We start from the raw sequence: 11,663 nt of genomic DNA, 5'->3' as shown, positions 1-11,663 counted from the left end.
AGTTATACAATATTGAACTCAGTATAAGCCCTGTAAGACATAAAATTGAATGAGTTTTTTAACCTTTAAAAAAGATCTCCATTTTATTTTAGAATACATTGTTCCTTGCAGACTCATTTTTGCTGACACTGAGATGTTGGCGCATGCATCTCTAATCTGTATGCATCTGATTATACTAGTCATAATCAGTTGCACTTGGATCCTTGGCATCTGTGTATGTCTATGAAGTCACTGGGTAGATTTCAATGGTAATGTTTATCACCTCTACTAATTAGCATGACATAAATTTCCATGCTTCCTCCTCAAATATAAGGAATGTTGATTTCTTATGCAAAGTCTAACTGCTCTACTTTGGGGAGAAGGCAAGAAAGGAAAAGGAAGCTCTGTTTATCCTCCAATGGTTAGAAGACAGTCTATACAAAAACACTGGGGGGAGGGGCATATTAGGAGCCATGTATCCAGAGACTGTCTATTAATATATTTGAAATCACAATTCACCAATTCTCACTGCAGTTCATACTCAGTTACTTGTAGAAAAGGTTTACATGAAACTTAGGAGAATGTGCCAAAGTTAAGTGGCTAGTACATACAAAGCACAAACTCTGCTCAACAAAATGCAAAGTACCATATGCAAGATTCCCACAGGATTACAAATGATAAATATGCTTTTATAATTAATTTTATTCAAGTACAAAGCTTATAATATGAAGCAAAGTCCACTGCCTCACTCTTCCCCACACCCAGCTCTCATTCTCTAGAAGAGCAGCCCACTTCAACTCCGTTAGTGTTTCCTTCTCACATTTATCGCAACACTTCTAGGTGATGTTCTTATACACTGCCAAGTCTTGATTTTTCTATTTTAAATATTGTTTAATTAATTGTTCCCTGTGAAAGGTAGGGCTTTAATTCTCATACACCATCCTTCACTTCCATACACCAGTGCTGCACTTGTCTAATCCTCTGCTTAAATGTTCACATTTGGCTAAATCAATACTAATGGCTTACAGCAGTCTCATGAAGTAAATACTGTTCCCAGCACTCTTGTGCAGCCATTATTGTATTTCCCTTGGATAACTTTTATTTCTCCTGGAATTATTAGTTGCTCTGTTTTTGGCTTTTGTTGTTTTCTTAGCTTTTTATACTCCTAATTTACCTCATGAAATTCTCCCAAGGACTGCAAAACTCCTCTCAATGAGCTAAAAATGCCAGGTTCTTCCTTTCCTCTTCCTCTTTTACTGTGAGGAAAAGAAGACACTGTTTTTTATGGAAACATTCTTTCTAAACACTTCATCCTGATTCAGTCTGGCTAGAATGGCTTGCTCTCTAGGCCTGACTTGAACTAGGATTTAACTTCCTCTACCTTTCAAAGAATCTCCTTCACCTTTACCCTCTGGCTTACAGCAGTCTCATGAAGTAAACAGGAAAGCCCTATCCTGGCATCTGTACTTTCTCTTTCTTGCTCTATTTTGCACCTTGACATACATACACATCTCCCATTGACTCTGAACACAGTGCACAGAATATGATCTTTTGAGAATCTTCACTGGCAGCCTGGCTGGATATGCAATTCTAGATAAAAAATCATTTCCTGTGTAATTTTGAGAGCATTATTTCATTTTCTTCTAGTTTCTAATGTGGCTATTGAGCAGTCTGATGCTACTCTAATTACCAAACTTTTAACTTTTTTCTTTTTTATATATTTCATTTGTTATTTTTATTTTATGTGTATGAGTGTACTGCCTGCACATATGTGAATGCACTCGTGTCGTGCAATGACACAGAGGCCAGAAGAGGGCGTCGGATTCCCCTGGAACTGGAGTTAAGGATGGTTCGTAGTCACCATGTGGGTGCTGGGAATCGAACCTGGGTTCTCTGCAAGAGCAGTCAGTGCTCTTAACTGCTGAGCCATCTCTCCAGCCCCAACATTTTTTTTCTAAAAGCTTTTAGCATCATCTATTCATTCTTGGAATCATGAATTCTATTAGGATATGTTTAGAGGTGAAACTTTTTCATTCGTTGGTAGGATACTCAGTTTCAATCTTTAACATGTGTTTTAATTGATTTTTTTTTTTGTTCCTTTAACACTTTACTTCATGTCTTCTTTCCCATGCACAGATGAAACACTCTTATAGTTCCCCACAAATGCCAACATCTCTTATAGCTCTCTGCTTGGTACATACAAGCATCTCTGCTTCAAATATCTGTCTATACCCAGCAACCTGCCCCTGATCATGTCTTTGAGTCTTAAATAGTTCATTCTTTTTCCCAGAGCATCTTTCCATTCCCATCCATCTTTCCCATTAAATTCCCACCAGACTATAAATAAATCCAAAATTCATCTCTACTTACACCTGGACCTTCAGCAACTCACCACAGGCAACACACAGTATGCACCTTTTCTACTCAAAAATACTTGTTAAATTAACAGTTGCTGGTTATTCTTCCATTATAACTCTTGGAGCTGGGAAGATTTCAGTCAAATTAAGTAAACTCAGACCTGTCATTTTTGCAAATGTCCCCAGAGGATTCTCAATTCAATCCTGATTTAGAATCTGTCATAGACTTTGAGGGACACTGGGGAGAGTATGTGTGGGACCTCCAGTACTGGGTGCTTCTCAGCTTGGGGTGAGAGGTAGGGAAGGAATAGAGAAATCCTTTCCAAAACAAAGAACAGATCAATGGGAATTCATCTGAATCCACTGAGAAGTGGTCTTTTCCATGATCTTCACCTCCTGAAGAGGCAACTAGACACGTTTTCCCAGAATCAGTTACTCACTCTGTCATACACCATGCCATTTGGGAACTGGGAACTGGCTCTATATGAATGGAACTGGCAATTACTTGGATGTTTTACTGAGACTGTAAAGATATTAAGTCCCATCAGATTACTGATGAGATTAATGATTCTATGGTGTCTCACTACAGGTTTTAACTCCAGTGAGCTTGGCAAGGCATCATACTCTAGTTGAAAAACTTGGTCAAACTTTCCGTTCTCATATATATAAATGTCAGGTCACATACCTATATTGTTTCCCCTTGAACTTTCTCTCCTTTTGTTTCAAGTCACTATTCAAAGAAGACCAACTTATGACCAGAGAATAAAATTATCCTCAGCGTCTTGGGGAAGACTGCTACCCAATAAAACTAGGCTCTAGTTTTTCAGATGAACTCTCCACTGAACACACCAGTGAAGAGTCACTATGTAACAAGGAGTCATCTATATAAGTATAGTTACAAAGTAAATCACATCACATATAATGTTTTCAGCCCACCATGTTCAAAGAATTGCTTTTACACACACAAAAAAGGCAATCTTCTAAAGCAACCACTCCCAGCTCTGCTTCTGCTGCATCTCAAAGCTGTGGTCAACGTGAAACACCTACCATACAACACTGCAGGGTTATCACAAAAATCAGAACATACTAATGGATCACATATTTGAAAATGTTGAAAATGATAACAAGGTGGTTAAATCCAATCATTTGAGTGCCTGAGCAATATGCCAAAAATCTGAAATTTAAAAATTTCCCTAAATTAAAAATATTCAAAAATAATTCTATTAACAAAATTGCTAAAACCATACATAGTATCAGTTAATTATCAAAAAGGGGTCCATATGGAGATAGAAAAATCATAAAGGGAATATTACTTTTATAAGTTTCCCATCTTCTCCAAAAAAAGAACTTCATGTCTCTATTCATAGATCTATTTTTTTGTCTTGATTTTAAGTCTACAGCTACACCACCCTGAATGTGCCCGATCTCCTCAGATTAGTACTGACCTCAAATAAATCATCTGTCTAGGTGCCCCATTTTATTTTTTGTCACAAATTTTAAACAAAAACAAAAAAATACACTGGACTTCTAACATTCAAGAAGGAAAGTCTTAACTAGATGGGATTGAGTTGAATTCAGCTTCCAGTTCTCTTGACACAATCACTTTTTCTCCAATTTTGACATTTCTAAACCTAATAAATAAGTTTCTAAATCACTTCTATTTGATGCCCCAAAGCTGATTTCACTGACAAAAAATGTTACTTCTGAGCAACTGATATTCATCACAGAAGCAGCAGAGCCAAGTGGAAAGACTCCCATTAGAGATCTAGTAGCAAATCCAAACATAGCGAGCCACCTGACCTGCCTTCGGGAACTCAGTTTTCTTACCAGCAATAATGCCTATTCTGCATAAGTTCAGGGAAGCAGAGGTGTGCAAGTGCCTTACATAAGGCCCAGCAAATAACATACACATATAAATGTAAATTATGGCCTTCCAATTGTTTTAATAAACTTTGATGCCATGCTTAGCCATTCATTATTAACTTCATAATCAGGTATGTTTTCCTCTTCTCATTTTCACAATTGATTTCTGTTATATCTCAATTGTTTTTGCTGTACAATTATTGATAAACAAATGTATCACTGATCTCAAAATCTTTTTCAACTGTTTCATTATATATGCCTCAATTCCATATCACCTTTTTGTTTGCTGCCCTTTGGGGGTTGGATCATTTTGTAAGGCCTGTCTTACTAGCAATGATTATTTCTGAGACAAGGTCTTGCTTTGTTGTTCATGCTGCCCTTGAATTTGTGATCCTCCTGCCTCAGTTTCTTGAGTGCTGAAGTTAGAGATGTGCATCACCACGCCTACCTGAACTTACGATGTTTGCCTTTCAAACTGATTCTCATAGGGATGGATCATATTTAAGTCACTAAAATGCATTTGTTTTCTTTTTCACTTTTTAGATGCTAGTGTCTATAGAACCTACTCACCCATTCATTGCACTCACTCTGTATTTTACAATGCTATTTGAATTGCTGTCCTGCATTCTTTTAAAGACATCTTTTTAAAAGAAAATTGGGGAAAGCTTTGGTTTGATTTATTTCTTCATAATGTCACAGTCAAAGATTCAAAGATTCAGTTCCTGAAAAGGCCTGATCTTCTGTGTTGTTCTTTAAGAAAAATCACTAAGGATAAAAGCTGCGAGACTAGGTTTACAAATTAAACCATTCCGGTGTCTACTGTGCTATTTCCTTCAAGACTGCTTCCAGAACAGCAGATCTTACATAAAATAGGTTGGGCTCAGGGAACAGGACTTCTTCAGGCATAGCAGTTGAGAAAAGCCCTTTGAAATGAGTCTAAAAGACAGAACATATGGCTTTCCCCTCTATCCATGCTTTTCCATATAAGTAATGTAACTGTCTAGTTGGAGTAAAGGTTAAAATAAAAATAAGCTAGTTAAATGAAACATTCTTATTTGTCCATTAATATGCCAATAAATGAAAATCAACTTCCGTGGCATGTTTCCTTGCCAGAAACGCTGTTAGCAGAAGTAAAAGAAATGAGGAACAGGGAGGTGCTTGGTGGGGATACTTAGGCCACAGAGATGCTGCATGAAATGGGTCTCTGCTCAAACAAAATCCAACTAGAAAATGTGGGGTGGGTCCAATCCACACCCCGGGCCACAGGGGCAGGGGGCTTCTGATGGCATGAGGAAGAGATGGGGCCACCAGGAAAAGGGAGATTTCTATGGGTAGACTAGAAGAGGAACCTGGGCATGGTGCTCATCAGGGTAAGAGGCTACTTCCTGGGCCAGCCTCCCATCCATCCCAAGGGCTTGCTGTTACTCAGTCCTTGTCTCACCCCAGAACTGTTCCTATTAAAGAGGAAGTATCCAACCATCCTGGCTGCTAACAAATGAACAGCCTCAGAACCAAAAAAAAAAGTTCTCCCTAACAGGGGTAAATGTGCAGGACAGAACCTGGTCATCCCAACAGAAGATGAAAGATAGAAATATGAATGTCAAGACTAGCAAAGACCAAGATTTGTATTATGCTTCATTGATTAAGAGGCAAAAGTATCTGTGAGCACAAGTTAGAAAAAGAATTCCTGGTGACTGGGCCCAATAAGAAGATATTCTGCCCTCTTAGTAGTGAGTGGCACATCCCTGAGTGCTCAGTAGGAGGCAGGCGGGTGAGGAATCCTGCATAGGAGAGGTAAGATTCTTGGGCAGGGCGTGGTGGTGCACGCCTTTAATCCCAGCACTTTGGAGGCAGAGGCAGGCAGATCTTTAGGCCATCCTGGTCTACATAGTGAGTTCCAGGACAGCTGGGGATACAGGGAGTCCCTGTCTCAAAAAGAAAAAAAGAATAGAAAAAGATTCTTCTCAAAGGTCTGCTCCAGCCCTAAAAGTATGATGACTAACCAGGCTAGTACAAGGTACTGGTGACCTTCCTTTTCTAAGAAATGCAGTCATGTACCTGACAGCAGACATCATAGAGATGTGTAGTGACCCACATCTTTGATGGAAATAATAAAAATGTTTGGGCCACCCTCCTAAAATTCTTCTCCCATGGCTGGGAATATCTGCAATCCTATTTCCATTCTACAACACTCCTCTCTCCTCTCCCATCCCCAAAGTAAAGAGCTTTCTTCATCTTGAGACCATGGGGGTAACCACAGAGTATAAAAACTCTTTGGATGTTGATCTACTTTTATTCTGTTCTCAGCAAGATAGAATTACATCACTCCCTACAACAGGCTGGGCTACAAAGCTTAACCAGGCCAATCCCACGTTCCCATGTGCTTACTCCCAAACATGGAGTACACAGTGCTCCACAGAAGGTATACAAGTCCCACAGCATCCATTTGATTTTAAGATTTGGAGGAATACATATACCTGTTTATATTGGTTTGCTCATTTGAGTAAAACAGAAGGAAGAAGGAGCTGCAAACTTCACATGAATTTTTAAGATTAAATGAAAGATTATAAAGCAAATACTTTCTTACACTGGAGATACTTATGGCTGTATCTGCAGATCTCCACAGAGAGAAAGCCCTCTCTAGAGGGGGGAAAACCCTCTCTACCACTTGGGTATGGTGGCTGAAGTTGCTGGGATGGTCTGAGCATTTCCACACGCTGCCTACTTCTCATCCTTAGGAAGCCGGTATTACTGTTCCCAATTTACATGGGAGAAAACTGAGGATCAAGAACATAAAAGTTGCCCAAGCCAACTACCTAATTCACAAATGGCACAACTGGGACTCAACTCAGGTCTGACTCCAGAGTCACCTAATTTTCTCTTACCATGTTTTGTTTTGTTTTGTTTCCCACTCCATCATTTGCTGTTTCCTAATTTTCCTACTGTTTTTCTTTAAATAGACCCATTTCTTATTACAGTAATTACTGTATTGCTTACTATACACCTGAAGTATTTGAGACTTTAATTTCCTATTAGCAATGGTGGCAATGGGGTTAGATGTCCAAAATGTGACTGTTTTGTTCTCACAGTCTTCTGCTGTGTTGGGATTATTTAAGTGTATTAGGACATAATTGATATTTCAGTTGTCTATAGCAGGGTCTGACACAAAAGCCCCTGTGTATCAGTCAAACCCATCTCAGCGCTAGCATTTACAGCTCTCTTCCCTTAACAGATACAGCTTTCTGGTCACAGCTGGAACTCTGCTTATTTGTGTGTAGTGGGCCAAGGTTAATAGCCACAAAAGAAGTAGCCTAAATCTTCCCCACAGTAAGATGAAGGTGTCTTATCTGTTCCTATTACATTTAGATAGACCAGCTACCCACTCTGTCAATCTGTCCTGGGCAGAATAAAATGGAAAACAAATGATCCAAATTGATTATTTCCAACATCTGAGGGCACAGATATAAAGCTATCTTATTCCAACAACTACTGTATCACCACAAATACATTTTCCTGGGTTTTTTTTTTTTTTTTTTTTTTTTTTTTTTAAATCAGGGGCTGGAGAGATGGCTCAGCAGTTAAGAACACTGGTTGTTCTTGCATAAGACCCGGGTTCAAATCCCAGCACCCACATGGCAGCTAACAACTGTCCATAACTCCAGTCCCAGGGGATCTGACAGCCTCTTCTGACCTTCGCAGGCATTGCACAACACAGGTACATTTACCTACATGCAGGCAATACATGCATACACATAATATTTTTTTATACATAAAATATTTTTTTAAGTTTTTTAAAAAGTTTTTAAAAAATCATTGATTCTTCTCTGAATGTATCAATTTCTAAAATCTACTATCCATTTTGCTTTTGCTCGGCACACTAACAGCTTTACTTTATCTGGCCTCTTTTCACAAAACATCATTGTAATTTTTCAAGTGTCTCTTCTGATGATTCAATTATTCACTCCACACCCTCTGCAACTCCTGTTTATAATTCTGCAGCCCTATCAAACTCAGTTTCACTGTGTATTCCAGATAGGCACTGAGCCAATGTATTGCCAATAGCACTCACTCTGTGCTAACTTAAAATACACAGTGCAGTTTGCCAAGTTTCCTTATTTGGCAAGAAGGTCCCTCAGTTCCCAAGATCTTTGACCATCCATTTTTAGATCTAGATCTCTGTGCTTAATATTTGGCCATTACTCCCCTTAATATGTTCTTATGAATCCCCTAAAAGAATAAGAAAAAGATCAATCAGTTTTTCACTTAAACTGAAAAAAAAATTCAAAATAATCCTAAAATGTTACAGTAGAAATTAAATTGTACAAGACTAAACAGTAGACACTACTCCAAAAGCCCATTTTTATCTTAATTCTTTTTCTAAACAAGTTAAATTTATGTTCATTAACAATCTCCCAAATCTCTCACTATTGTAGCAGAAATCTAAAACAAAAGACTACAAATGACCAAAACCATAATTAAAATGAAGCCAGAACTTTTTTCTTTAATAGAAAAAAATGAAATGAAATTTCACTGCAGACAGGCCTACTACAAAGAAGTCTAGTCTTGAATCATTTGTTTATTTTTATTGTTGAATATTTAGGTAGATTTGGCTCCACTAAATCCTGGCTGTCGGTTTCACCTATGGTCAAGAAAGCAAGGAAGGTCCGCCTAACTCAGCTTCAGGGGTAAAACAGGAAACCACTTTAACAATAATCTTAACTCTGATACCCTCAATTCATTCTGTAAAACGATTCTCAACCGCATTATTAATGAAAGCCGCTTATTGTGAAATCGTTCGAATGGGCCAGCAAATGGTGTGCTTTCATTATTAACGAAACTAACAAAAATAGTAATTACGCTTTCCATAAACAATGCTTATGCAGGATCATCAGGCGTACCACAAACATACATTTTCTGCAAATCTAACAATGATATGCCATTGTTTTTTAGGCGATTCCATGTCATCTAGCCAGTTTAGAATGAAAGTTTTTCTGAAAGCTGTCATGCACACGCCAGGCGTGGCTGAGATCCCGCCAGCCGCCCGGTGGCCCTGGAGCCCGGGGTACTGGGGCCCCAAGCCAGGACACCCGGGGCCCGAGGGTAAGCGCAGGGGACACGGTCGGCTCCTACCCAGAGGGTAGGGTGGGCAGGTCCGGGCGACGCGCGCCCTGCTGCCCGGGGACACGGCCCGACGGGCAGAGAGCGCGCGGCCGGGTGGGCAGGCGCGGTCAGCCAGTCCTGTCCGGCCGGGCCCAGCGCTGTGTCCTCAGAGCTCCGGGCCGGCTCTGCCAGGCCGCTCCGAGCGCCGCCGGCCGGGCCACTGGCTGCGCCCGGCTCTTCCCGTGCGCCAAGTTCTCGGCGGGACCAGCCCGAACTTGCCCGAGCCATGCACGGCCCAGGCGCTGCGGAAGTCGGGCGCGGGCTCCAGGTCTCCGGGCCGGGTCGGGCCGAGGACTGCCCGCTGAGGACAGCCGCCCGCGGAGCTCCGGGCCCGCCCGTACCGGTGCTCTCCCGGCCCCTGGCAGGGCCTCAACGGAGCGCTGCTGTCCTCCCCCGCTACCTCCGCCCGGCCTACCTGGCTCCCGGGCGGGCACGAGCTGCAGCCGGGGAGCGAAAACCCCGCGCGACGATGGCGGCGGGGGTTGAGGAAGGTGGCCCGCAGGGCTCCCACGCTTACACCGGACTCAGGAGTTGAACATTCCGCCTCTCCTCACGGCGCCAATAAGGAAGACAGTCGCCGCAACAGCACCACCTACCTCCGCGCGCGGAACGGCCGGCGGGGCAGTCCTGCCCTCCCTTGCACGCCCGCCGCCAGGCCGACTCACATGAGGGTAGCGGGGCCTGCTCAAGGACGCAGCCATCCCGCCCCGGGCGACAGCTGGAGCACCGCGGCTTCTCTAGAAGTTAAAGCTTTTGCAATTACCTCCATCCTCATGAACTCACACTCTGGGGTCACAGAGCTAGGGCTGCTTCATACTCCACGAGAGTTACTTTTAGAAAAGGACAAAGTGGAAGTAGGTTTCTATGGAGACGGGGTTACAGTTGCCTCAGTGGAACCGTCAACAGGTACCAGGGTTTTCAGGAGTCATGGTCTGCTGTTTGTGACTTTAAAATGAAGTGCCTTCTACTTCACATTGAGGAGACAGTCCATTGCAAGTGTGGGCAAAAGGTGCTTGTGGGTATTAGGAAGAAAAGAAATTGGTTAAAGAGAATAGGCCTGGAGAAGAGAGTGAGAAGAGGTTGCAAAGGTAGGGCAACATCATTCAGGGCTCTGAATTTGAAATTAATCACGCGTGGGCAGGGAGAATCGTGGAAAATTGAAATGAGTAAAATGGGTGTTTGTGTTATGGTGCATTGCTGGAACACGTGGCTAGCTTAAAAGTCTTAATATTTTGGATCACATTATCTTTCCTCTCCATCATAGAGATCTGTCCATAGTGTTTGTAGAAGGGGTTACCTAGGAATAGAAATGAGATAAGTAGTAGATATTGTCACTACCTAACCAGGTCGTAAGGAGCCAGTTGAAGGGTACAAAATGGATTTTTTTTTAAGTAAAGAAATGGAATCAAGAGACATGTTTCAGAAAGAGGCCTCAGAAACTGGTGATCCATTTGGTTGGGAAAGAAGAAAGATGATGCCAAGATTTGAGAACTTGGTGACTGGAAGAATGATAGTGGAGGAAAACTGGTTTCCTGCTGGGTTTGAAGTCAGGAGAGGAAAAAGCAGATGCAGCAGCTGAACAGAACACTGATTTAGAAAAGAGGCCAAGAGAGAAAAAACTTGCAAAATATTCACATACCTTAAAGATGGGTGTGGAAGGATGGGTGAATACAGGTTTTTTTAAAAAAAAAAAAAAAAAAAAACTTTCTAGGAGCTGGAGAGATGGCTCAGTGTTTAAGAGCGCTGACTGCTCTTGAAGAGGACCCCGGTTCAGTTCCCAGCACCCACATTGGGGCTAACAACCATCTGTAACTCCAGTTGCAGGGGAATCCAATGCCCTCTTCTGACCTCCTCCAGCATTACATGGGAATACTAACATGCAGGCAAACACTCATACACATAAAATGATAGTAAATCCATTCAAGTCTGTTAATATAAGGATTGAAGATTTTAGATTAATAAGTTCCATCTTGGTAACTAAGAAATTAGGACTGATGAAACTCATGCTTTAAAAAATTTCTATTGCAGATAGTCAAATAATTCTAAAAGCTATCTGTCTACTTATGAAAGGGGAAACTAGGGATTGGAGAGATGGCTCAGGGGATAAGAGCACTGAATGTTCTTGCAGAAGACCTGGGTTTAAATCCCAGCACCCACAAAGTGGCTAAACTGTCCGTAACTCCAGTTCCAGGGGGATCCAACAGCCTCTTCTGACCTCCTCAGTCATTGTACATGGGAGCTCTGACATACATGCAGGCAACATACTCATACACATAAAATAAAAATAATACATAAAATATTTTT

The 11,663-nt window shown here is 41.4% G+C and overlaps 1 protein-coding gene across 2 annotated transcripts in view; it reads right to left on the bottom strand.

Annotated features, from left to right (window-relative positions):
* The window catches only part of Map3k20 (mitogen-activated protein kinase kinase kinase 20), a 172,132-nt gene extending 162,202 nt beyond the window's left edge, over positions 1 to 9,930 (bottom strand). The window contains exon 1 of one of the 2 annotated variants that reach the window (XM_008855275.2): positions 9,775 to 9,930. The gene's annotated coding sequence lies outside the window, so the exon portion shown is untranslated. The remainder of the gene's footprint in view (positions 1 to 9,774) is intronic. The other variant, XM_008855276.3, reaches the window with a different exon arrangement.
* Positions 9,931 to 11,663: the final 1,733 nt, after the last annotated feature.

Source organism: Nannospalax galili, unplaced genomic scaffold (assembly GCF_000622305.1).
Source record: "Nannospalax galili isolate Female #2095 unplaced genomic scaffold, S.galili_v1.0 scaffold346, whole genome shotgun sequence".
NCBI lineage: Eukaryota > Metazoa > Chordata > Mammalia > Rodentia > Spalacidae > Nannospalax > Nannospalax galili.
The sequence above is the reverse complement of the archived record's forward strand: the minus strand, read 5'-3'. Positions and strand labels throughout refer to the sequence as shown.